Genomic DNA, 25,301 nt, shown 5'->3' with positions numbered 1-25,301 from the left:
CAACATCTGTGTCATCAAGGTTTTTGAGAACTGTGGGGCTGTGGTAGCAAGTGCCCCACTGACAGCATGTGACCAGCCAGGAGTGGGATAAGGCTTTGGTGGAGACAGAAAAGGCACTGAACTTGTGGCAGGGAGACATGAACTGGAAGTGTGTTCCTGTGGGTGGCAGCATCTTGTACCAAAAGGCTCTGAGCCTCGGTGACCACTTCAGACCTTCCAACACAGATGCGGACCAGCCTGCCAAGGAATTTAAAACCAGCCCAGCTTGGCTTAACAGCTTTAAAACCTGCTTCAACCTGAAGAACGTCTGGACAGCAGGGGAGGCTGTATCTGCCAACGAAGAGGCTGCAAAAATGTATCCTGTGCAATTAAAGTGGCTGCTGGGTGACAAGGCATATCTTCATGAACAAATCTCCAGTGCAGATGAGACATGGTTTTTCTGGAAGAAAATGCCTAAGTGGACTTAAATTGACACAGATGAAAAGCAAGCCCCTTGCTTCAAAGCTTCAAAGGACTGAGTGACTGTGCTGATCTGTGGCAATGCGGTTAGAGAGTTAATAAAGCTAGACTTGCTGTCCGGGTCTCAAAATCCCTGTGCCCCAAAAGGCAATGACAAGAATCTGCATCCTGTGTTTTTGCACAAAGGCCTGGGTGACTTCTTTATCATTTCTGGTCTGGTTCCACAACTGCTCCATTCCAAAGGTGAGGCATTACCTCAAGGAGAAACAACTGAAGTTTAAAGTGATGCTGCTTGTGGACAATGCTCATGAGCATCCTGAGGGACTCCACTTTGTATGCAGTGAGGTAGAGGCTATCTTCCTCCCTCTGCCCCCACAATATGACCTTCCTCATCCAGCCTTTGGATCAAGGTGTGGTTCGCTACTTTAAGTCTGTTTAAACAAAGCTCACTGTGCTGGTCCTGGGGGGTTACCGTGCACCGTGGCCCCAAGTCCAGTCCAAGGTCGAGGGTGTAGTATGTAGGCTGTCCGTCAAGGCTGAAGCGGGGTCCAAGGCAAGGAGTTGGGTGTGGTCAGGAACTCTGGCAGAAGAGCAGGACAGGGTGCAGGCAGGAACAGGTTACCAACAATGTTGCTCCCGCAACTTGGGACTGGGCTGGCTGGCTTTTATCTGCCCAGAGGCATAGGGCGGCCCCGGTCCACAGGTGACTCGCCTCTCCTGGCCTGGAGGTGACCACTCCTCCTGCGTGAACTTAGTTCCCTTCGCCTCTCTGTCCTGAGCCTCTGCAGCTCAGGAGAGGCTGGAGGGTTACTGGACCCAGAGGCAACCTCACCTTCCCCTGATGGGGCTGAGAGTGGAGCACCTGCAGGCAATGGGCCCTTGATCACCTCCGGAGCCAGAGCAGATTCAGATGGTGTCTGCTCCTGATGATCCAGCACAGGTGAGGACCCTTCAGGTTCAAGCCCCAGCCCCGGCTCAGCTGGTCCTGGAGGCAGGGACTCCTGTGCAGGCTGAGATTCCTCAGGTTCAGCCTCTGAATCTGATTCCAAGGCCATCACACTCACCTTATCCTGGATAATCAATGCAATGGATGCTGGTACAGGTCTTGACCTCACAGCATGCTGGAAGTCTTTCAACATTGCCCAGTGCGTCACATCCAGTGGATGCAATCAAGCGTGGAGCAGTGAATGAACACTGGTGGAACTTGTGGAAGGAATGTGTGCACAATTTCAAGGGATTCCCAAGCATTGCCATTGAGGTGAAGGACATTGTGCAGATGACCAGGCAAGTGGGTAGTGATGGCTTTGTTGACCTCATCCAGAAAGAAGTGGAAGAGCTAATTCAGGGCCAACAGGTATTGACTGTTGAAGAGCTGGAGGAAGTGGTCAGATCAAGTTCAGCATGAGCCAGCAAGCCATAAAATATGCAAATGATCTGATTGCAGAGCTTGATTGCTCCATGGAACGCCGCCTCAAGATTATCTGTGGGATTACAGACACTCTGAAACTCTTAAAGGTTTGACGAGCTCAAAAGGCAACAGTAGCAGTTGTGAATCACCATGTTCCTCAGAAAGAAATCAGCAGCAGATGTGCCCATGCAGCCCACCTCTGGATCTGAACCACAGCCAAGCACTTCTTCTGGCTACTGGTCAATTCCCCGGTCCTCCTATCATAGAATCATGGAGCTGTAGAGTTGGAATGGATCCCAATGGTCATTCTGCAATGCAGGAATCCTGCCCACAGCCATTCCGGGGTGGGCTGAAACCACCAACCTTCTGTTTAACAGCCAGATGCACTGAAGCATCATCCAGTGAGGGAAAGAATCATAGTGTGCGGAATCATAGAATTGTAGAGTTGGAAGGGACCACAAGGGTCATCTAGTCCAACCCCTGCAATGCTGGAATCCTTTGCCCAACATGGGACTCAAACCCACAACCCTGAGATTAAGAGTCTCACGCTCTACCAATTGAGCTAGGAAGACTGAGAGCTGCTGTTGTCCCTCACTGTGTTTTAAACTGTTCTAGTCCCCCACCCAGTTTTCTAGGGGGTGCTCTGGTGTTACATGATTTTGCTCATATCTGTGATGACCAGGACCATAACCCCTGTGTAAGTGAGCTGCATGCACACACTCAAGCTTTATTTATTTTAACCACATTTTCGCATAAAACGTTAATCTATCACCCAATGCACAAGGCTTCACATTTACAAGCTGTGTAACCACAACCCCTCACCCCAACAAAATATTTTTCTCATTGTTTGCATTGTCATATTTGTTTGTCTTGACAGTGAACATGGTAAAGGGAATAAAAAGTTTATTTTTTAAAATAAGAGTGTTGCTTAAGGCGCTTGGAGTGGGAATTCAAGCTTCTTTGCTGACTTGCAAGCTAAGGTGTGAGTGAGCAGAATAAGGCAGTGTACCTTTTTTAACCTCATGGTAATCTTCTTCAGTCACATGCAGATTTAAACCCTTCAGGGATAGGAAGATTTGTACTGCTTCAAGTATAGATCTTTTCCTGGTGGGGGAAAAATGCTAAAAGTCATTTGCAGTTGTGAAGTGAGGTCTTTTTGTTTTGTTTTTTTTTAGCTGCCCCATATGATAAAACTGTAATTACAGTATTTTCAAAGGTACAAATGCTTAGGCCTGGAAGACTCCTCCCCCACAAACAAACAAAACCAAAGGACAATCAGTGCATGGGCGCAAATTTACAAATATATATCCCCCATCCAAAAAAGAAGACACACATCAAATAAGGGGACACCAGATTTGCATAAAACGTGCCAACGCTAACTTATATGCATAGATGCAAAGTTAGAAATTTTCACAGTAAATTAAATAGCAATTTAATACATCTCACCATGGATGGAAGTTGTGCCTTCTTTCAGGTGCTAACTGCTGATGGACAGCTTCAAGGCCTGTTCTTCCTTCTTATGGCCGTTTATCTGTCCTGTCTTCTGTAAATTAGGACTTATGCCCACCATAAATTTATGGCAAACACCCAGATCAAAAAGTTTCCCCAAAGACTCTTCAGTCATTTTAGGCCTCCCTTGCCAAATATTTGACTGCATTTTGTGATTGGCTGTGTACTCTCCGGTGAAATGGTGGGATTTTAAAATAAGGTTTCTACCATGCCATAGCCTGAAAGTGATATCTAAGGAATTTAAGGCTGCTATTTGATTCTTTCATATTTTGAATGTTAATGATCATTAATCTGGAAGCGTGCTCAGGAATGGGAGCCACTTGGGCACCCACAAAGGTGCAATCCGCCACTATTAAAATCTATAGCAGTTTTATCATCAACATATAGTGAAGATGATATGTTTTATGCATGTAGTGTCTAAGACTACATGCTTAGGCTTTTGTAGGATGTTTTGTAGGATGTCCCACTACGTGCATTTAAAGAGGTGGGCATGGCTCCATAGTTTTCGCTTCTGTAATTTTTACAGATGTGCTGTGATTCTTAACTGCTCTTTTAATTGTCTTGGAATTGGTTGCGTTTTAATTGCATTGTGCCCAGTTCTAAAATAATAGGATAAGCAGTGGGTCAAAATATGCTTATTAATTAAGTACCGGTGATGTGCAAGCTTGTTGCTGCATGAGATTCATACTGGGTAACTCAAATTGTTTCGACACCCAGATTCTGTCTTTTATGTAATACAGAATCCTAAAGGCTAAAAACTTTGAGGAGTGTTCACTTTATCTAATGATAATAATAATAGAAATGCTTTGCTTAGGCAATGATTGAATGAAATGTAATTTCCCAGCCTGGTGAGATATGCAGTTACTCCAACATCATCTGGTTTTGCTTTGCTTTCTAATTGTATTAAATAGCACAGCGAGTGCTTCTTGAAGCTGTTGGGCTTTAGGACCCAGCACTGCTTAGAGAGTTCCTCTTTTAATCTTGTGTGATTTGCCTTTGAAGAGGGAAGTGGCTAAGTGACAGTGGGCTTTAAGTTCTTCTTACCATACCTATGTGTGAACAACAGGACTATCAAATTCATGCCTTCTTTATCCAGAGTGGAGTTCATGTGAGGATCCACTCAGTGCCAATGCTTCAGCCAAGACTGCCATTGTTTCACGTGTGGAAATTAATCCAGGTTAGAAATAACTTCAGTCGAGTTTTCTTTTATATGTTTGAGATCTCAGCTTATTGTTTTTTCTTCTTCTTCTCATATTAGTCCAGCAAAAGTAGAATGAATTAAAACTTTATTTGACTTTTGGATTAATTTTACTCCTAGCTGTAATAATTTCCCTAGTACTTTTGCTGCTCTGTCCTATTAAACTTGAGGATAGTATTGACGTCGGCTTCTCAGAAGTTCATTTCTAATGGTTCAAAACCTTCCGATAAAATAAAATTCATTATAGTACAGTAGTGTATTATGCAAACCTCTGGAATATATTTGAAAGTCCAACAGTTAATTTATGAATAATAATCAGGCATCTGGATGGTTTAAAATAGTGGATAAACATAAGGATTATTTTAAAAACAGTTTTAACATATTATCCATTTCTCCCCTTTCCTCCCATAGTTTCCTTTTACCAATAAATACTCAGTAGGGTCTTTCTTCATAAGAGTTTTATTAAAAGAGTCTTGGGATTCAAGGGTCTTGAAACAGCATATGCATGTAGGCTTTTCAATTTGACCTCAAGTTCAAATTCAGATTAAGGATGAGAGGAATAAAAGCTTACTTTCATAAATGTGCTTTCATTCCAGGTGGATGTTTACTATGGTATAACTATCCATAAACTCAGTTGCTGTTGGTATTCATAATAATAATATTAGCATAGAAACAGCAGTGTGTGTGACATTTTACAGAATACAAGAGGGCAGGTCCCTGCCCCAAGAAGCTTACAATCTAAAATTCAACACAGAAGAAGCAACAAAGGAAGAAAAATGTGGAGGCAGGAATCTGTGATTGTTTCAGGGGGTTGTGCCAAAAACTTAATAAAAGCAGGTGAGTTTTGAGGAGGGATCCAAAAGAAGTAAAAATGGATAGAATCTCAACACACATTCTGGAAGGTAGTTCCAAACATACATGGCAACAAGCGTGAAAATGAAGGGTCTTTTAAGGAAGCAGCAGATCTTTGGAACACGGTGGAACTGGAGGAGTAAAGGTCATAGAAGGGGATGTGTCAGGAGATAAGCTGGGCAGGGAAGTGGAGGGCTTTGAAGGTAAGGCTAAGGAAAGCTCCTGGATCCAGAATCCAGAGCAGATTGACAGGAGCAGCAAATGATGTTGGTATCCGACGGTTCATCCAGATTTCCCTATGTGCCACACTTTACAGGCGCAGGTCTGTATACAAGCATTTTTGTTTCTGTTTTGTCCCTCTGCTTTCTCTGGGAAAACCTGCTATTAAATGCAGAATTGGAACTTGGTTCTTGGGTTTTCTGCAGACTGCTGTGTGTTCCCATTCAGCAGTAAACATTGGGTTTCCCTGGGGAAAGTGGGGGGGGGGGGGAGAAAAAGAAAAATAGCCCTGATCAGACATGGGCCTGAAAAGCATGGGAAGTGTGGTGCAAAAGGAAGTCTGGATGAGCCCATAAAGGGTCCAGTCTGAGACAATGGAAGGAAAGAGAAGAGGCAATACCAATAGCCTAGGTGATAGTTTTCGGTAAAGGAGGAGACATGTCAGCATCTTGCTTGAGATTGTGTGTTTCACTGGCCTTTGAATCTTCTTGCGTACATTGTTGCCTTTCTGTTTCCAAACTTGCCAGATCTGAACTGATTCAGCATTGTATCTTCTCCTGCTATTGCAATGCCTTCTACCCAGAACAGATCCTGAAAGGGCTCTGAGCCATATTCCAGAAGTGCACTATAATCAGATAGCGCAGGGTGCAGCAGCTTTTATATTTTCCATATGTAAAGCAGCTCCAAGAGACTCAGAGAATCTGGCAACATTATATGATATTGTTGGAGTAAAGATAGCAAACATATTGTATGTCTATGTAAACGTATGTCCCTTAATATTGCATCTCCGTAAATATTGAGTGGTGATCTGAGATCAGTCCATTATTTCCCCATATTTCTTCCATATTTCCATTCCTGCTATAGATCATTTTCCTATACCACTCGTAGGCTTTTCTGTCTAGCATAATTAAATGTCTTGTATTAGGGATAGGGTACAATACCATAGTGATCATGATCAGTGGTGTCTTTATCACATACTGAAATAAGTATTGTAATGGGAATGATACTTTTTTTTAAATAGAAATGAACCCGTAAGCTTAGGAGCACCAAAAAAAGGTTGCTGACACTTTAGTAGCCCAAACTAGAGCCAGGGCCAGATGAACTGGAACAGAAACAGCCCACCAACAGCAGCACCAATTACAGAAAACTAATGATTTGGCACTTGACCAAACTGCTGTTTACTGTTAGTATAAGACATAAGGTTTAGATTATATGGAATGCCTCCATGCATGTTTCCACAGGCAGTAGCTGATTCCAAAAAGCAGACCAGCAAAAATAACTTTATAGAGTCTCTGGCCAGAGTTTCTCACTCATATGGTCCCAGCAGAGATGAATTGGGTTGAACGTAAACAGCTTTTATAATCTTCTTCACAGCTGTATGTAAAATGTAGATGATTGTTCATATCAATTTAGAGCACTATAACTTGATAAGGCATGGGAGCGATGTGTTCTATAAAGAGCAATTTGTCCATACCAATGCAATTAGTTGTCATTGTATTTCAGCAACAAAGATGTATTCTAATAAAATGCTGGTATTCAAAGTACCAGTTTAACAAAGCAGTTTTTCCCCCTGTAGGTATACTGAAACTCTTAAAAGCACTGAAAGGGAGAGAAAAAACCAGCTATTTATGTTGGGGAAACCAACCTGTGCTGGCAAAATGCTAACATGAAATTGCAAATGCAACAGAAACTTCCATTTGTTTAATAGTCAATTACTACTGTCCCTGGATTTGTGAATATGGGATTTAGATTAAGACCTCATGGTGAACAGATGGACTGATTGCAGGGCTCTGAACAATATGTCCTACTGCTTCCCCGCTCCTTGTGTTCTGAGTTATAATCAAGTTTCCTTGCACCCTGCCACTCAGCAACAAGAACAGTGGAAGTAATGCTAGCAGAGTCCCTTCAGATATGCATCTTTTCTGCAATGCCCTTATGTAGATAGAGCTTATTTTTCCAATCCCCCACCCCATGCTGTTCTTAGAATCATACCACATGGAGCTGATTGTAACAGGGCATTTGCGGCTCCTGGTATCTGTATACCCACTGGAATGTTGTAGCCTTTTTACGAATCCCCGGGGATTACCGTAATAAGTCTGTCAGCATTTTCTAACACATCCCACTTTCAGAGATTTATAACTGCATCTCAGGCTCACAGCACCTTAACTCCATGGACATAATATGAACTTCTAACCAATTTAAACCAACCTAGAATATAACTCAGCACAAACTAAACCCTAAATAAGTCTAGCAACAGCAATTAAATGTTCACAGTACTGCAGGAAAAGTCAGAAAAGTCAGGAAGTATTTAACAATACTCCATGGAAAGGTATTGCCCCCCCCCAATACATTTCTATCCCCAGCAGTGCTTATATCAACATTGGGGGTGGGGAGCAACTAGTGTGTAATTATACAGATCTGGTGGTTGTCAGTTTTTAAAGCGAGAACAAATGGGATTTCATTTAACAGGTGAATTGTGATATTTATAGAATAAGGAGGCTGTTGTTGTTAGGAGGAATTCAGTAGCTCATTTAACTCACCCCTGGCTTGGAAGCCACTCATCCATCTCCCCAAAAGGGAGTAGCTGGCAGCCAGCCAGTGTGAGACACCTTCTCTCTTCTGACTAGCAATTATTCCAACTTCCCAGGTAGAATGACCCCCCTCCTTCTCTCCTGTGGGTTCTCCCAACTTCCCCAGAGCCAATTGAGGGGAATGCACGGGGGGGGGGGGAGTCCCATTGTGCAAGTGGAAGACTTGCTGGCATGACTTAATAATTAAATCCTGCCGATGATGATGATGATGATGATGATGATGATGATGATTGCTGTTAGTATATTGAGGGACGCAGACTCCATAGTTGCACTAAATATATTTTGAAAGTTTCCAACTCCCTACATCAACCTTTGGTAAAGGGGTTGTTAGAACAGCCACAGATGATTCAGTCACAACTTTACAGGGAAAAATAGCTCGCCATGAGAATGGTGTTTTGGGTAACCTTGCTTTTTCTTCTGACATTTCTCCAACCTTCCTTTGTGCCTTTAACCCCAGACAGTGTTTTTAAAACAATAAGGGAGAATTAGAGACTCTTTAATATTGCCATATCTGGCATCTTTATTGTTACATTTTATAAACGCTTTGCAGATACCGGTTTTAGATTTAGGACTGACATATACAATTCTATGATTCTGAGAGCCTGTCCAGGAAAAAAATGATTTAAAACTAATATACAAAATGGCCTTAAATTTGAAAAAAAAATAATGATATGATTTGATACATGTTTGGGGAGTAAACATCAAACAACTAAACAGAATAGCTACAAAGTTCACAAAAGTAAATTCACTTGCATTCGCAAATATATTTAGAACTGTGGCTATAAATACGTGGCTTATATAGATATTCATCAGAAGCAGGTCTAGCAGAAGAGTAAGTCAACCGTGATTTTGCAAGCCTGGTCTTTTGTAACATGCAAATTGACTTAAGATGGCAGGGGTGAATGCTTCTGTTCTGCCACCAATTTTGCTCTATAGTGCAACCACTTTTTGTTATCTACTCTAATGCCCTTCATCATCTGTGATGTTCTCCAGTAGGATTCTGTCACGGGTTTGTTTTATTGCGTTATTTGTGGGAGACTTAAACAAATAACAGGCCAACCCAGTTTGTATTCTCTCCACAATGGACAGATTGTTGTTGGAGCCAGGGTGCTTCCAGACACTCAATATTTTGTGGAAGGAATTCAAGAACATACCAGAAATTTAGGTAACCCAAGTGGTGGGATGGGGAACTCATAGGCCAATCTCGGGAAAATACCATTAAGAAATTAAACTTGCCAAATGGAAGGAGGTGACATCAACTGATAGGCACAGTGCCAGAGTTTGTTTCTGCTTTAGCTGCATTATCTCATCAGCTGATGAGCAGGGGTTAAATCCTGCTCAGTTGGTTGTTCCCTGCTGAGAACAGGGACATGTAGCCAAAGCTCAGTGCTTGGTCTTAATATCATGCTGCAAACAGCCCCATGCTGCTCTTTAAAACTGCAGTTTTGGATGTTACAAGAGCAACTTGGTGCTGCTTGCAAATGGGTTTTAAAACAGCCTCTGAAAGCGGTCCAGTGATGCACTTTGAAGTCCTGACATCAGCTGATTTTTCTGGCCTGCTAGCCAGAAAAAGCTACCTTAGTTCAATAAATACAAAATATAAATACTTCTTATAACAAATGCACTTAAAACAACAACATACCTTTAGCAGTTAGGAAAGTGATGGGCAAATGCACTGAAAAGTGTGGGATGAAGGAATGATTGGGGAGAAGATATATAAATGCCCCACAAGCAAATCAGGATGAATGTTTCTTGTCACACAACTACCCTGAAAATGAATCAAATGAATGTTCAATAAAGACTGAGCATAGTCTATCCTTTATATAAGCAAGTCAGAATTATTAATTGTTACCTCCGAGGATGTGGACAGGCTGCTTGGACAAGTGAAACCAACCACCTGTCTCCTGGATCCTTGCCCATCCTGGCTTATAAAAGCTAGCCGGGAAGGACTGGGCGATGGGCTTCGTGGGGTGGTGAATGCCTCCCTCCGTGAGGGAGCCTTCCCAGACCCGCTGAAAGAGGCGGTTATTAAACCGCTTCTTAAAAAACCATCTTTAGATGCGGCCACGATGGCCAACTATCGCCCAGTCTCAAATCTTCCATTCCTGGGCAAGGTGAATGAGCGAGCGGTTGCCGAACAACTCCAGGCACGCCTGGAAGAAGCGGACCATTTGGATCCCTTCCAGTCAGGATTCAGGCCTCGTCATGGGACTGAAACTGATTGGTCGCACTGGTTGATGATCTCCGGCGGGCTAGGGACAAAGGTGAGAGCTGTTTCCTACTTCTGCTGGATCTCTCAGCGGCGTTTGATACCATCGACCATAGCATCCTTCTGGACCGTCTTGAGGGGCTGGGAGCTGGGGGCACTGTCATACAGTGGTTCCGCTCCTTCCTCCTGGGCCGTGTTCAGAAAGTGGTGGGGGGGGATGAGTGTTCAGACCCCTGGGCTCTCACTTGTGGGGTGCCTCAGGGTTCTGTCCTCTCCCCCATGCTTTTCAACATTTACATGCAGCCGCTGGGAGAGATCATCAGGAGGTTTGGTCTGGGTGTTCATCAGTATGCGGATGATACCCAGCTCTACCTCTCTTTTAAATCAGAACCAGTGAAGGCGGTGAAGGTCCTGCGTGAGTGTCTGGAGGCAGTTGGAGGATGGATGGCGGCTAACAGATTGAGGTTGAATCCTGACAAGACAGAAGCACTGTTTTGGGGGGACAGGAGGCGGGCAGGTGTGGAGGATTCCCTGGTCTTGAATGGGGTAACTGTGCCCCTGAAGGACCAGGTGCGCAGCCTGGGAGTCATTTTGGACTCACAGCTGTCCATGGAGGCACAGGTCAAATCTGTGTCCAGGGCAGCTGTTTACCAGCTCCATCTGGTACATAGGCTGAGACATCTGCCTGCGGACTGTCTCGCCAGAGTGGTGCATGCTCTGGTTATCTCCCGCTTGGACTACTGCAATGCACTCTACGTGGGGCTACCTTTGAAGGTGACTCGGAAACTACAACTAATCCAGAATGCGGCAGGTAGACTGGTGACTGGGGGCGGCCGCCGAGACCATATAACACCGGTCTTGAAAGACCTACATTGGCTCCCAGTACGTTTCCGAGCACAATTCAAAGTTTTGGTGCTGACCTTTAAAGCCCTAAACGGCCTCGGTCCAGTATACCTGAAGGAGCGTCTCCACCCCCATCATTCTGCCCGGACGCTGAGGCCCTTCTGGCGGTTCCCTCATTGCGAGAAGCAAAGCTACAGGGAACCAGGCAGAGGGCCTTCTCGGTAGTGGCGCCCGCCCTGTGGAACGCCCTTCCAGCAGATGTCAAAGCGATAAACAACTACCTGACATTCAGAAGACATCTTAAGGCAGCCCTGTTCAGGGAAGTTTTTAACGTGTGATATTTTACTGTATTTTTGGTTTTTATGGTAGCCGCCCAGAGTGGCTAGGGAGGCCCAGCCAGATGGGTGGGGTATAAATAATAAATTATTATTATTATTATTATTATTATTATTATTATTATTATTATTATTATTATTATTATTATTATATTAATAAACAGGTCATCTGGCGAAACCCCCTTTTTCAGGTGCATATACCATGAGGTACATGTAATGTTGTAAATAGTAATAGTGCAAATAGCCATCATGTCCCACCATGCATTGAGAATTACCATTTTGGTGAGTGTGTGAACTGTTCCACTGACTTGAAGTTTAGAAGGCCAGGCAAAATGGAGAAATTTTAAATATCAAAAGTCCAATACATATGCTATAGAGAGAGCCCCTGTCTTTCTCATCAATCATAGAGTCTGGGAGAGGCACCAGGCAATTACTTAGGGAGCTCTGCAATACTTGCTAGCAGCATGGAATAAATTCAACACAAACTGGACACCATGTTAGGGGAAAGGTCAGTTCCATTAAAATAGTATTGCATATTCAAAATTGGAGTTATTTGGTTACTGCTTACTTACCAAGAGTCAAATCAGCAGGCTATAGATCAATTTTATTTTGAAAGTACCTGAAAACATACAGCCTTCCTCATTATTTTGACATCATTTCCCAAGTTGCATTCTCTAAGAGCTGGTGAAAGTATGATTTGTAGTTTGTATTCAGTAGTAGCATTAAATCTGTATATCTACCCAAAATGTGTGTGAGAGAGTGAGTGACTATTCCCTCTTCTATTCTACTCAGTCTAATCTTAATAAACTTATTTGGCTTTTATGAAGTTGCATGAAATCACACTGAATGGGGGACACAGCCTAGAGTCTTGTCCTGATCTGTAGGACCAAGTGGTTTGGTGTAGGGGTATCGAAGGAAGAAGTCGAAAATGATAGAATGGCCAGTTCTAGTGCTTTATTAAATAAAAGTGTAAACTTACAATGCAGCCTTCAGAGCCCTGCTGCCTTTATAGACTTGGGACAGATACTGAAGCAGCAAGCAGTCGTCATGACTTGTCCGAACCCAGGAAACAAATAAGCAATTACTTATATGGAAGCAAACTGTGTAAGCTGGCATCAGTAGTCCATTTCATTCACCCCTGGCTTGGAGGCCACTTTCCAACTCTCATCCATCACCCCAATAAGGAAGTAGCTGGCAGCCAACCAGTGTGAGACACCTTCTCTATCTTGACTAGCTGAGCCTCCCAAGCCTACAGATAAACATAGCATCAAAGCAAGCCAATCAACATATATCAAAGCAGGTGAATAAACATATGTGAGTTCATTCTTTCAGTAGCTAACCATTAGTCCTGGGGTTATATTCACTGTCAAGATACAGGCCTTCTGGAACATTTTCACCATTTGGTGAAATGGTACATACACAAAACATACACAAGTATGTTAAGATGTGCACTAAGACTTGTGTGGTTCCAAATTATACAGTATATCATTCCTATATCCTTACTTCATTCCTATATCCCTACCCTAAGACACTGCTATATGCTCCAAGGACTAGAGGCAGATTACAGTTATTTCAGAGAGTTGAAGAAGGGTGTTAGAGAATGGGCATTTGTTGCTTGTGGCATTTAGACTTCAAAACCCTGGAAACTTGTTTCTCCACACACAGCAATGGGACAAAAGAAATGAGTGTGCGTACCATTGGTGATGTTGCCTCTGTTGTTCCAATTTCTGTTCTCTCTGAAGACTGACTCCAGTCTTGTTCATGGGAAAGGCAAGGGGATGTGATGTTATTAGTCTTAAATATATATTGGAAAATGGCCTAATCACAAATAGTACAATTAAATTAGCTGAACACTGCAATCTTTTAGCCATTTACCCAAGTACAAGCCTCACTGAACTTGGACTTATTTCAGAGTAGACTATGTATGCACTGTATACAGCTTTATTTTAGCTGTATTGTGCTGAAAATGAATGTGAGGGCATGGCAGAAATGTAGGATCACCGTGAGGTGGTGTTAGTATCATATCTGTGTGTTTTAAGTCAGTTGTCCAAACTTAGCTTCAATAATAATATGACAAAGTGGCATTATGCAAACTGCTGTTTGAAACCATGGTGCACCTAAGATTCCATTACTCTCAAAGATACAGTAACATAGATCAGCATGAGGTGACTGCATAATAGGAGAGAGAAGGCGGCATGGAAATGGGGGTGATCTGTGTGCAAGGTAGAGTTGACAAAAGTAAGGAGGAAGGTGGAGGGGGAAAGGGAGTGAAGGTGAAAATGGACATGGCCAAGGGGACATTGGGAATGGGGTTGAAGATGAAAGCAGAGGCATGAAAAGGTCTAAATAATAGGAGAGGACAGTGGCTCCATAACTGGGCAGAAGGTGAAAGGGGTGCTGCTTGGTTGCATTGTGTGGGTCTGTAAAGATGCAAGTGGTTATCATGGTTTGTGCCCAAGGGAATGACAGAAGGCATGGCCATGGGGAGAAGGTGAAAATGGGGGTGCAGGATAGAAGAAAGAAGTCTGGTTGGGGAGATGAACAGTGAGCTTAGTAGTTGCATGGGGTGTGAAGGGAAGCTCATGGTAGCTCATTTGTGTGGGCTAGGAGGGGCTGGTGAGTAGAGTAAGCAGGGATGCAGCCCCTAGTATGTTCACTAGATTCTCTCTCTCTCTCTCTCTCTCTCTCTCTCTCTCTCTCTCTCTCCAATTAAAATTTCATACTCCCTTCCCAAGGATCAAGGATTCCTGGTGGCTTTGGGAGGCAGCAGAAAGTGAAGGCAACTCAATTTTTCTCTCAAATAGGCATAGGGAAGCAATTAGGGAATGTGTAATCTAGTCTGGCCATTGTATGATCTTATAACCACACAATGCTGAAGAGTATTGCAGGAAGGTTCCTTAAATCGAAAATGGATGTGCATTCTGGATGCATATACAGTGGTACCTCAGGTTAAGAACTTAATTCATTCTGGAGGCCCGTTCTTAACCTGAAACTGTTCTTAACCTGAAGCACCACTTTAGCTAAAGGGGCCTCCTGCTGCTGCTGCGCCGCCACAGTGCAATTTCTGTTCTCATCCTGAAGCAAAGTTCTTAACCAGAGGTACTATTTCTGGGTTAGCGGAGTCTGTAACCTAAAGCGTCTCTAACCTGAAGTACCACTGTATATAAAATGCATTGATGAAAATTACTAATTAAGATTTTTAGGCAAAAATATTTTCACTGCTAGTTTAGAAAAAACAAAAAGGGCAATATCTTTTACTCCTCTTTATTTGTTTACCTAAGATTAAACATAAGGTGGACTTAAGTATCCACTCCTCCAGTGCTGAGAGGCTTTAAACAGATTATTCCTTTCTGGTCAAATGATACATTGTAAATGAACGTAAGCCGCTGTACTCCTTTGTTGCTAATGAAGTGGGAAAAGCAAACAAAGAGCCCCTGGCAAAGGTTGATTGGACACACAGTAAATTCAAGGAGCTAGCCCTGATTATCAGTGGGATATCAATTTGTCTTAGGGCTGCAGCACCTGCTACTAATTGCTGGTGAGAGCTCAGTGGTCACTGTATAGTTTACCCCACTCAGCGCTCTCTCTCTCTCTCTCTGTCTGTGTGTGTGTGTGTGTGTGTGTGTGTCTGTCTGTCTGTCTGTCTCTCCAGTAGCTGCTGAGAGCAGGACAGCTAATTGCTATTGCTTTAATGCCAGAGAATCAGTGTGCTGAGCTAATAGCTGCAGATAGAGGGCACACAAATTCCTGCTTGGAGTGTATGGCTAGTTACTTGTGATGACTAAAGCGGCTGGAGTGCATAGCAGAACGTGGAAAATGTTTTTTTGTGGCTTGCTGATATGAGAAGGTATTTTTTCCCCCAAAAAAATGTTCGCTGTTGTTCAGGCTATGATTGTGATGAATGTTTCTCATGCAAAGAGATTGCTGCGGTTCTTCACTTCACCTTGTTTACCTTGAAAAGAGAAAAAGGAAACCTCGTTCTTATGTGCGAGACACTCACTGTAAACAGGCTTAGCAGGAAAAGAAACTTAATGCACAACCCAGCGTTGGCTAAGCATGAAACTTTCAGCTATTCAGTAAGTTGTTTTCCCCCACTTTAAACTGGCATTGATGGTAAACTACATGAAGAGTGGAGATTCTCTCAAAGAGCGAAGTAATGTATCTAGCTTATGAATCATCTGCTTTGAGGTTTATAGCTGGAAGCCGGCAGTAATGAAGTGGTACTACTAACCATTTATTTTAGATGTTCAGTAGCTTCTCTCACCCTAGAAACTGTCTTCTGCATATTAACTTCTGTAGCATGCCTGCTTTTACTTGTTGTGTTTTGCTTCTTAAAATTCTTGTCTGTTCACAATTGCAGTGTAAGCCAGTATATGCTTGCAATTTTCTAGCGTGGTGTTGAAAGCAAGTTACCTTAATTATGGATTTGACTGTTCTGTGTTTTGTCTGATGGAAATAGTTGAGAGGGCTGTTATCCAGAAAGAAGGGGCTGCATTTTACTTGTTGTCTAATGAGGCACCATTTGATCCATATATTAAGTTAATTGGAAAGCTGTTCAGAGAAAATATATGAGGTTGGTTTATTCATTGCAGCAATAAGCCCTTTGCATGAATACAAAATAGCTGAAGTAATAACTTCTTTGCAGAGTTAGTGTGTTTTACTTGTGGAACGTCAGCATACAATTTCCTAAACATGTGCACAGTTTTACTTTATATACACCCCAAAATGTGTCCAGCTATGGTGTGAAATTCAGTGTGCACAACAGTGTGCACAACAGATATCCGCATTATTCCTACAATCACTGTTGCTATTTTTGTTTGTTATTATTAAGAGATATAACACTCGACTAATTGGGTCATTTTTAGAAGATACATCTTGCAAGTTTAAGTCTGCACCCATACTTTTCTGATTCTCACAGACAGCTAATTGTTAGAACCGGTAAGCGAATTTGGCAGGAGGTGAAGTTGATGCTTCTTCTGATAACAAAAGAACAATTAATTTACACACTAGGGAGCATTTTCAGCATTAACTGTGCTGTGGCTAGCCTAACGGTTATAGGGGAAAACCCCAACTTTCTATGTTACTTCCAGTTACTCAGGTCCATTTATGGGTTTTCTCTCTCTCTCTCTCTCTCTCATGTTTGAAAGGGTTGTCTTATAGCTGATAAAGTGTTATTTGATGCTTCTATCCGGTTGTGGTGTTACTCTTGTTTCAGCAATATAATCTACCTAGGTTGGAGTCAGAGCCCTATGAAATAAGAGTGCAGTTTAGACAGCGTACTGTTCGGCTTAAAGACAAAGCACCTCTCTCTTTGCTGATGCAGTGATGTGCTTAGGCTGGAATGTTAGCTTCAATCACTTTGCCTTACCAGTTATCCTTGAATGGTAAGAGTGCAGGCTGTAGCAAACTCTGGAATTTCCTCTGTGCTTTATAGTTATCTACTTGTCTTAAATCACTGGTTGGAATAATTGCATTGTCATCTCATGTCATCTTAGCTCAGGTGCAATAGCTTTGCCAGGGGAGCAGTTGCCTGTAAAAATAGTGGCACTGAAGTTCTTAATAATCTTTGAAAAGTGTTTTTTTCATATTGGATTATTGATTTACCCATGTGTGTCTCTAGTATGTTTGTTGAAAATATTAGGTAGTGTTCAGTGCTGAATTAGTAAGTCAGGATCAAGCAATGAAGTTTGTGAACTATACAATAAAGGATACCTTGATCCGTCAGTTTGAAGTCTTAGAGCCAAGTGCCAACAGGTGAGCAGATCCGACCACGTGAGAAGAGTTTAGGAGCAAACTCTAGATCAGGCATCCCCAAACTCAGCCCTCCAGATGTTTTGGGACTACAATTCCTATCATCCCTAGCTAACAGGACCAGTGGTCAGGGATGATGGGAATTGTAGTCCCAAAACAGCTGGAGGGCCAAGTTTGGGGATGCCTGCTCTAGATGGATAGCCATGTTAGTTTGTTGCAGCAAAAGTTACAAAGATTCCTGTGGTAGCTTAAAAACAATTTTATTGTGGAACAAATATATCCATAGTTTAGGAAGGAATATGTGTGAGTACTTAAAGTTTAGTATGTTCCCAGTAGTCCAATGCATTCATGATTTCACACTTTCTGCAATATCACAATACAGATTCATGCTATCCTAGACCTAATTTGCCCATCTGTGCCTAAAGAGGCAGTTGCAGAACTAGCAGTTTTTATTCACAATTAACTAATCATGAATAAATGCTACCTCTTGATTCTGTAACCCGAATCACTAATAGATTAGAATCCCCTTACAATACGTAAAGACACATTCTCAAGATCATATAACAAAGGCTAGTGTATACACTTTAATCTAGCTCTCACTTCTCCCACTTCTATAACAAACCACATTCAAACTCAGAAAAAAATGATTTTTCTAATTATTTCACTGCACATTTATATCCTCAACATTATGTTAAACTCTGATCCAGTTTAAATTTGAGTGTTTAATGCATTATTACATTTATATCCCACTTTTCAACCAATAGTTTTCACAACTAAAATGGAAAAAACTTCATTATAATTATTTAAAAACCTATAACTAAAAGTTATCACTTCTGCTTCCGAAATCTGTCTTACATGTGTCCTATACTCCAGTTTCACTACCAAGATACTGTGAGAAAATTATTTTCCATGAATGCTCTTTGCTTTCTAACCCCTGTGAAGTGATCTTGTGAATTCAAGTAGAAAAAGGAGAGCAAAACTGGAATTGAGGTCTCCACCATGCAAGATGAGACCTCACATCCTGTATTGTTAAAATAAGATATTCACACTTCACTGAATTATTTCTGCCAATGCTGTATTTCCTTGCAATGCATAACAATGAAGGGGTGGTGAAGAATGCATTTGATTTGGTGCATTCTTGTGTTCATTTTGTGCTAGCTTCTTCTTGCCATCCAAATTGTGATCAAAAGTCAAGATACATTATGCCTCCCTGTGGAAATCAAGTTCACTATGCGGAAGTAAAGTTACATTTTTAAGTGATCCCCTTGTATCATCCTGTCCAAATGGCAGGAACTTCCATGACTCTTCTGTTCCTCCAGAGGCAAATATAAGATCAGAGATTACAGTTCCCTTGCTCCCAAGGATCAGAAACTTATGTACTATGAACTAGTTCAGGGCATGCACCCCAGGGCTTTTTTTTTTAAAAAAAAGGCAGGCTGTGTGGGGAGGGGACTTTCTATACTTCCTTTCCATGTTCAGGATTTTAAAACCACAAAATGTTAAAATAAAAAATTGGAAATGCTTTGGGGCATTAAAAAGATTGGAAATGCTTTTCAGTAATTATTAGCCCAGTGTATATACTGTGATTAGTTTTCCAAGCAATCCTTACATGTATGGTGTGAAGCTCTGAAGAGAACAGCTGCTCCTAACTTGGTTGTTGAAATTTAAACATGCCTTCAGCATGTGGCAATTGATGGAAATCAAGATGCTCATCTGATTTGGACTGCCAGAAATAAATTGGCTGTGTTGTACTCAGGTACTGCAAAAAGGGAATTCAGGGTGTGACATTAGAGGCCACAACTGAAATTTCACCATACATGTTACAAATTGTCAACAAAAATGGCAGCATGCTAGCAAGCTTCCATATTGCTAGTGACTGCAGATGTATAATGGATTTTTTTTTTACTTATGAAGTTTTCTGCAGTAATTAAATGTTTTTTATTAAAGTGTAGGCTGACATTTTGATAAGGTGAGGTTGTGTGGACACGATATATATTTTAAAAATCTTCAATGCATGAGCATTGCTAGTACCACAATAAAATCCAGACTTTGAGAATCCTAAGGATAGATTCTTACAGTGATGTGAATTCTGCTACACAATTTTCCTTTGAGCTGAAAATTTCAGAAAGTTTGCAATAATTCCCCTCTGAGGAGTCTATTCATGTGTTAAATGTTACTAACCCTTTTATACATTAGGAACCCATCTACTTCTGTGTGCCCAGAGTACTCCTTACTGAGAAATCTTTTTTGAGGAAGTTGAATTGTAAGATTCTTACATTGCTCAGCTAAGTAGCACAACGTAATGTGCAACAGAGTGGCGAAGCTAATATATGAACTGGCTCTTTAAAAGTTACAAAAACTCCACTGTGAATTGGTTTATTGTGTTTAGCAAGCTGTAGAAATTCTTCATGTGTCAAAATTTTATAAAACTAAACTTTAATCTTAAAATAACTTGATGTATGAACATTTGCTTTTAAAAGACCTCATTATCTAATAATATTATCTAGAGAAAACTAATGCCTTAGTGTCTACAGGCAGTATCATTTATCGATTTCCATCTGTTCATAGTTATTCAAGTATATGATTGTTCCAGCGGGTTTTAAATTAACATAAATCATTTAGCCAGTGCTGTAACAACTTTACTAGCTTGGCTGATCTAATTATTTTATTATCCATTTGCATTGTGCTTGTGTTTAGTAACTTCGGAAACAAATTGTTCCCTATTTGAAGTTTGCTCCAGTTCGTAACTTGTATATTGTTAATCTTGGCTACTGATTGCACAAGATAATGATGTTTTTAATTATCTCAACCTTCTGTGGGCAAATGATCCCTTGGCTCACATAATGCTCAGCACAAGCACAGACTGCGCTCCTCACTGGACTCCCTGACTTTGAAATGAATGGAGCACCCCTTGCTTGTACAGAGGTTCAAGAGGTTGGACCTGCTGAAGTTGCATTTAGCAGTAGAACCAGTGTGGTGTATAGAGCATTGGACTGGGATTAATGAGAGCTGCTTTCAAATCCCTACTCCATCATGAAGCTCACTAGCTGATCTTGCACTGGTCACTGTCTGTCAACCTAGCTCTACATCACATAATTGTTTTAAGAGCAGGGAAGAACTTTGTATGGCACTTTCAGCTCCTTGGTGGAAGGCCAGGATTGAAACGAATACATAAATAATTAAGATAGTGTGAACGTAAGCAGTCCATGATGAATGGCAAACTTGCATCTATAAGGGGCTTTAGCCTGTGATGCTTAGGAGGGCTTCAAGCAGCTTCATTGTGAGATATTTGTATGTGTTTGCTGGTTAGTGGAAGATTCTGATTGATTGATTTATTTACTTACTTATTGCATGGCACATTGAATGGTGCTTTTTGAGCATTTGTAGTGACAACCCAAAACCCAAATTCTGTGTGGATGTTGCCATAGCTATTCCCTCAGGATTGAAAAGGGCAGCATGCACAGGCCTTTTATATGGCTACCCACACTTAAAGAAGTTGTATGACTTGGCCTCAGTAGTATATAACCCCTTTGTTGTATACTTCATTTGTTATTGAAACTGCATTTCCCCGAGTTCCATTTTCTTCACTAACACCAATGTATCATGTAGGAAACATAATCATTCAGCAAATGTAGTAATAAAAGACACCTAGAGATAAATTCATTGGGAAACCCACTGCAATGGGCTTTTGCTGATGGCTGCAGTTCATTTGAACGTTATGGCTTCCATGTTCTTCCTTCGTGGGATGAAAAATACATCCTATAAGTTGCCATTCTAGCACATTCTAAAATAAATTTGCTTCTTGTCTTCTGAACGAATCCTTCTGGCAGTCTTTTGAGTTGTTGAAAGGATAATCTCTTAAGTTAAGGTGGTGAGTAGGGTTAGGCAGAATAGAGAAACACACTCAGAATTGAATTGTCAATTAGAAGTGACTTCCCACTGGATATGAATGTTCTATTGCTGAGAGATGTGTGATTTCTATTATTTAGAAGTTTCTTTCATTTCTGTATTCAGTGAAAGGAAAGCTTGAGCATGGCCAGTAGAATTAATAACAGCTTCCTGTGTAAAGGAAGACAGCCATGTACTTAATGAAGTGCATCATTCTAATAGCAAGTCCTCCTAATGAATGCTTTCCCTGTTGTTTTAGAAAGGAGCCAGAGTGACACTTCTCTGATTCTGGATCACTGAATCCGTATGGAAGCACAATTTGTTTGTCTGAGAAGAGTCTCCTTTAATTTTATTTTAACATTCAGGATGCAAGTCTATTACTTACTTTACATTTCACATTTGGTGTGCTAGTGCGGGGTGTTACATTTTTAGCCATATAATTATTTGCTATTACAGTCAAAACTTGATGAGATCATATCAACTAAGAGCTCAATGGAAGAAAAACATAACCCTCACTAAAGATGCCTGGAATAATGATAAAAGCATCGAGATCTGATACATTTGTTTTTCAGTGTTTATTTCCTGTGTACTTTTTTTAACAAAAAACATTTATGATAACAGCTGATATAAGTATGTTAATGGCTACAGAATAATATCTCCTTGAAATATGAACAGATGAGTTTCAAATTAAGTGCAAAATGATATGCACTCACATAGTCCACATGATGTACTCTAAAGTGGCTGAAATTGCCAGGAAAAGAAATATTGGGGTTGGTAGTAGAAAAGGTAAATTCACTCTTAGGAAAGGTTTTGTAAATAATACATGGGTGAATTAATTGCAATATTATTTTATGACTTTAAAAAAATTTCAAGCTTTTTCATAGGATTAAAAAATCCAATCTAAATAAAACACAAAAACAGAAAGAAAGAAAAAAAATACAGACTCCTCTCTCAAAGGTAGCTCTTAACTCTTGTCTCACATAGAAGGTGGTGGACCCTCCCAACTCTCACCTGGGAGCTTTCCTTTCTTCTCCCAGTCTCTCACCCTGAGATGACTTTCCTTCCCTGTGTCTCACACAAGGTCCTTCCACCAACCATCCACCACCTTCATGTGGTTGTAGTCCTTTGACCCCAAAATGGACCAGAGCAGAGGACACAAAGGAAGACAAAAAATATACAGAAAAAAGCAGAATATCCGTCTGTTACATAGAGAAATAATTTACTGTAGAATGACATCCAGATGATCTACCTTCTGTTAGGCAATATTTCCCCAATCTTGCAACCCGAATGTTTAAGATTAATTCATTTTTCTTTTCAGTCCAAAAGGGGTTCTCTAATTATTGTTATTAGCTCAACCATTTCACCCTCCTGTTCTGGCAATCATTTATCTATATTATTCTCCGTAGTCTCTGCATTCTCTTTGATCCCACTTTCCATTTCATTCTTCTCTGGTCTGCTTTCATTCTCCATTTCATCAGTCTTAGATCTAATCAGTTTTATTTGCTCATCAAACATTTGTCGAAGGGTGCCAACAGTCAGTGGAATGCCCAGCAATATACTTGTCTTTCTGAATGTTCTTGATCTTATTAACAATTCCGTATCACTTTATCACCCATCTCCACTTTAAGATCTTCACATCATTCTCTTTTCAAATCACATTCCTTTCCTATGGAGGAAAAATGAAGTGGCAAAGTTACTTTCAATTTCCAAGCAACACTTTTATTGAGAAAACAGAGAATTAAAAATGAAGAAGATAAAAATTCTTAGCACTCAGAACTCCCAACAGGGCTCTTATGTGGCTTTTGGGCAAAATGTTGATGCTTCTGCTCATGCGTCATTCACCCACATCAGCTTCTCAGTCTTCAGATGTAGAATATGGCTTTTTCGGAGCATCAGAGGTTAATTCTCTGTTCACTTATCTCCAGAGTGATTTTGATAGCCAAGATCAGGCATAGGCAGACTCGGCCCTCCAGATGTTTTGGGACTACAACTCCCATCCTCCCTAGCTAACAGGACCAGTGGTCAGGGATGGTGGGAGTTGTAGTCCCAAAACATCGGGAGGGCCGAGTTTGCCTATGCCTGGCCAGGATTTATGCCTGGGTATCATCAGTCTCCTCATCATTATCTCCACCAGCAGCCTGATGACAAAAGACATTCAGTCTACCATGTTCCTCCCCTGAAAGCCTGTGATTTTATAAGACTTAAAGGGTGGGATGTGCTGGGTTTTACAGTGTTCTTAGATCTGGAGTTTGTGATGTTAAAAAACCTCCACATGTTTTGTCTTACGAAGATTGTAAAAAAGGGGAACAAAGTGTAAGTCACATGGTGTTTATCAGATGAAATATCACCCTTACACAAATCAGTCCTGTATTGAATTTGAATGCTCACTTATATTTACATTTACTTAGTGACCTATAGCTTTAGCTTTTAGTAGACTTTGCTAATAACACATTTATTTTTTCAGTATCTTTTGATGTTGAAGAAGTGCTGAAGATTAGAATTGCTTTTGGGGCTTATATTCAAACAGTCAGCTAGCTGTTGCACTTACTAAAATTATTCTTAGTGGCCTTCTAAGTTAAACACTTTTATTCACTTACTAATTGGATGAACAGCATCTAATCAAAGAGACAAGACCTTCTAAAGGCTGAAAAAGAAGCATAGTGGCTTCAGCTTACCTATTGGTTAGGGCCTGTTAAGTTTACTGTGTACTGGGAAATACACTGGGAAATTAATACCTACATTGACTTCCACATATTGAACTAGAATGAAATGGACATCCATTTCCCACCTTACACATTCTGGTCATACATTTCCCTATACAAAGAAGCTAATATATAGCAAACATAAGTCTGGGAATCCCTGCCACCATTTCACCACTGTAAAGTGATGAATGACAGAGAGAGGCAGTTTGGAGGAGAGAAGTGGCAAGGTATGATATGCTTAACCCTTTCTGCACCACTATATTACTGAAATGCTACTGATAGTCATTTTTCTTTTATATGTGGTTTCCAGGTGATTTGACTGCATCAAATGGAGAAAAGTACTTAGCGACTTCTCTGCTATTTCACACTTTGGCTTGGTTCTGTACCTGTTTGCCACTAGACCAGGGATGGCTTTTTAAATATATATTTTTAGGCTGAAGACGGCACTGATCTATGGCCGACCTATAACCAGGGTTAGGGAGAATGTAAAAGTAGATGTGGTCAATGTGTAAAAGTGGGTGGGGTGAGAACTACAGTTCACAATGTTGCCTTCCAAAATGCAACCCCTGGGACCAGTCTGTAAATTTAATAATTATCCCCTTTTGAATTAGTAAATGGACAAATGTGTAGGTGCTTGGGGGACCACCAATTTCTTTTTAGACATAATGGACCCATGTAAGCAGTCAATTAAAGTAATGGGGGGGGGGGGGGTTTACAATAAAGCCACAATAAGCCCTTGAGGGGCTGGATAAAGGTTCCCCTACCAACTAGTTCCATTTTGTCATCTTGAAGAATCATATACAGTAGTTGCATCAGTGTCAACTTTCATGCATTTCATATAAGTGAATATAGCGAAATCAGGGTATTGGAATTTACTTTTAGATGTGAGTTAGTGCTGCATCTAAGCATACTTGCAGTTTGTGGAAATTGGGTCACTTTATAGGTTTATAGGTTGGCTGATGGTTACTTTCTCAGTTTTGTTTTTGTTTTTAAAGTAGATTATGTTGCTTTCCTCCAGACATCAGTTCTGGGACCTGGGTGAAAGAATTCCTGTGTGTGGTCCCATGGGCATCCTTTCTGATTAGCTGCAGGTAATGTAGGTGCAAAGGATGCTGGATAGCACATTACCCACTACAACGGTAAAAGAAAATGTGGGGAAAAGAACTCTTGGCCACCTCACAAAACCATAAGGTAACCATAACTTGCACATCCTGAGAATTCATGCACACACAACAACTATATTCCTGAAAAGGCTGGGCATACTGCTTATCTCCCCCTTCTCCTGCTCTCTAGATTTATATTTATATGTAATATGTAAGGTATATATAATATGCAAG

At 41.1% G+C, this 25,301-nt stretch overlaps 1 protein-coding gene across 18 annotated transcripts in view; it reads left to right on the top strand.

Annotated features, from left to right (window-relative positions):
* PCDH15 (protocadherin related 15) overlaps positions 1–25,301 on the top strand; it is a 678,468-nt gene that overhangs the window by 291,818 nt on the left and 361,349 nt on the right. The window contains exon 1 of one of the 18 annotated variants that reach the window (XM_081189556.1): positions 4,432–4,553. The exons of 14 other annotated variants lie outside the window; for them this stretch is intronic. The gene's annotated coding sequence lies outside the window, so the exon portion shown is untranslated. Of the gene's footprint in view, positions 1–4,431; positions 4,554–15,368; positions 15,471–15,513; positions 15,700–15,758; positions 15,777–25,301 lie in introns of those variants that run through there. 3 more of the 18 variants (XM_081189552.1, XM_081189553.1, XM_081189554.1) reach the window with 3 other exon arrangements.

Source organism: Podarcis bocagei (assembly GCF_964188305.1).
Source record: "Podarcis bocagei genome assembly, chromosome: 4".
Classification (NCBI taxonomy): domain Eukaryota; kingdom Metazoa; phylum Chordata; class Lepidosauria; order Squamata; family Lacertidae; genus Podarcis; species Podarcis bocagei.
This window is presented reverse-complemented; position numbering and strand designations above follow the sequence as displayed.